The following is a 2,500-nucleotide window of genomic DNA, read 5'->3' on the forward strand; positions in this document are numbered from 1 at the left end:
GCGTTGGGGCACGCATCGCCTCTTGGGCGCCCTGTTTTTTTTCAACCAATAGATGTATGTCTCTGCGGGCCGCACCAGGCTGGTGCTCCCCACAGCTTCACGCCACCCTGCTCCGCCCGCACGCCGGCGTGCAGGTGGCTGCTGCTAAAGGTGGGGAGTGTATGTGCGGTCCGGGTGGCTTTCCTCTGGCGAGGGAGAGACCTTAAGCAAACTCAGAGACAAATCTTGACGGTCGATCACTCGTAAAAATAAAACGTGACAAACTTTGTGTTGGTTCAAGTACGAAAGGATCTCTGTCGGCTTGGGGGTACGCCCGTTTCCGTTTCAACTTGTCTCGCGAGGGTGGTTTCGGGGCCAGCAGGAGAGCTCGTCGGGGTAGCAGGCCCTGCAGCCGTGGTCACCGCCAAACCCCCACAACTCGAGCAAGTGAAAAAAAAAGTAACAGGAGCGAAAGCATCTCTGTCGGCTTGGGGGTACGCCCGTTTCCGTTTCAACTTGTCTCGCGAGGGTGGTTTCGGGGCCAGCAGGAGAGCTCGTCGGGGTAGCAGGCCCTGCAGCCGTGGTCACCGCCAAACCCCCACAACTCGAGCAAGTGAAAAAAAAAAGTAACAAATAAGAAAGGATCGTCGGCTTGGGGGTACGCCCGTTTCCGTTTCAACTTGTCTCGCGAGGGTGGTTTCGGGGCCAGCAGGAGAGCTCGTCGGGGTAGCAGGCCCTGCAGCCGTGGTCACCGCCAAACCCCCACAACTCGAGCAAGTGAAAAAAAAAGTAACAAATAAGAAAGGATCGTCGGCTTGGGGGTACGCCCGTTTCCGTTTCAACTTGTCTCGCGAGGGTGGTTTCGGGGCCAGCAGGAGAGCTCGTCGGGGTAGCAGGCCCTGCAGCCGTGGTCACCGCCAAACCCCCACAACTCGAGCAAGTGAAAAAAAAAAGTAACAAATAAGAAAGGATCTCTGTCGGCTTGGGGGTACGCCCGTTTCCGTTTCAACTTGTCTCGCGAGGGTGGTTTCGGGGCCAGCAGGAGAGCTCGTCGGGGTAGCAGGCCCTGCAGCCGTGGTCACCGCCAAATCCCCACAACTCGAGCAAGTGAAAAAAAAAGTAACAAATAAGAAAGGATCGTCGGCTTGGGGGTACGCCCGTTTCCGTTTCAACTTGTCTCGCGAGGGTGGTTTCGGGGCCAGCAGGAGAGCTCGTCGGGGTAGCAGGCCCTGCAGCCGTGGTCACCGCCAAACCCCCCACAACTGTTGGGCGCCTACCTGCGCGGGGCAGGAGGACACTTTCCGATTTCAAATCTCCGTTTGCCGAGTCCACCCCGAACGCACGCGGGCGGGCGGGTTCGCATCACCCTTCGTCACAAGGGGCGAAGCCCGTTCCACCGTCTCGTCAGTAGTGCCGACCGGTCTGTGATCGACGAGGGGAGCCACACCAGGTCCGGCCCTGCTGCTTGGCGGCACCGCGTCGTCGGGAGCTCGCGACAGACGGAGGGTTTCGGTGTACTCTCCAGCCACGGGAAACGAAGCCGGTGATGCAGGCGCCGGTCTTTCGCTCCCAAATCGGCTGGGTTTACATCGTTGCTATCTAGTCACGCTCCCTTCAAACCCGACGGGGTACCTATTCCCCTCACCCGTCTGTGCGTATACAGCCTCTTTGCACTTGCGGGATGGGGGTGGTGGTTTAAAGACTCTCGAGTTGCCGCCCGTCGGTCTCCGAGCTCCGTGCAGTAGTGATCCCCAGCGAACTGCCAGCAGGGCGAACGAGCGATCCCGCTCTCGGTCGGGGCGCCTGGCGTCGATCGGTGGTCGGTGGCTTGCGGGCAAGCTGCGCTGTGAGTGTGGGAACGAGTATGACGAGCCGTTGCCGCGACTCCCAGTCCACCTCGGCGGTGGCTGGGCCGGGCGGGCGTCTGCTCGGGCGAGTGCCGCCCCCGCCTCCTCGCAGGAAGTCCGCTCGCCGACACGCCGCCACGTGCACGCGTCAGTGACGCTGCCGAACCGATGGCCGGTGCCCGTTCCCGCCTCTGCTTTTCCTAGGGCAAAGCTGCTGCACGCCTCGTGATACTAGGCGGGCGACATGGTGGCGGTGATCCTGCCTCCGTCGCTGCGGTGCGTTGGGGCACGCATCGCCTCTTGGGCGCCCTGTCCTCCTCCCCCCAATAGACGTATGTTTCTGCGGGCCGCACCAGGATGGTGCTCCCCATCGCTTCACGCCACCCTGCTCCGCCCGCACGCCGGCGTGCAGGTGGCTGTAGCTCAAGGTGGGGAGCGTATGTGCGGTCCGGGTCGCTTTCCTCTGGCGAGGGAGAGACCTAAAACAAACTCAGACAACTCTTGACGGTGGATCACTCGGCTCGTGCGTCGATGACGAACGCAGCTAGCTGCGAGAATTAATGTGAATTGCAGGACACATTGATCATCGACACTTTGAACGCACTTTGCGGCCCCGGGTTCTTCCCGGGGCCACGCCTGTCTGAGGGTCGTTTGGCAATCAATCGCACTCGCCT

The 2,500-nt window shown here is 61.1% G+C and overlaps 1 non-coding gene across 1 annotated transcript; it reads left to right on the forward strand.

Moving 5' to 3' along the window:
* The first annotated feature begins 2,322 nt into the window (after window positions 1–2,322).
* Window positions 2,323–2,476, forward strand: LOC140473240 (5.8S ribosomal RNA). Its single transcript, XR_011958193.1, has one exon. It is a non-coding gene; the product is annotated as a 5.8S ribosomal RNA (ribosomal RNA).
* The last annotated feature ends 24 nt before the right edge of the window (window positions 2,477–2,500 follow it).

This window comes from Chiloscyllium punctatum, unplaced genomic scaffold, assembly GCF_047496795.1.
Source record: "Chiloscyllium punctatum isolate Juve2018m unplaced genomic scaffold, sChiPun1.3 scaffold_557, whole genome shotgun sequence".
Classification (NCBI taxonomy): Eukaryota; Metazoa; Chordata; class Chondrichthyes; order Orectolobiformes; family Hemiscylliidae; genus Chiloscyllium; species Chiloscyllium punctatum.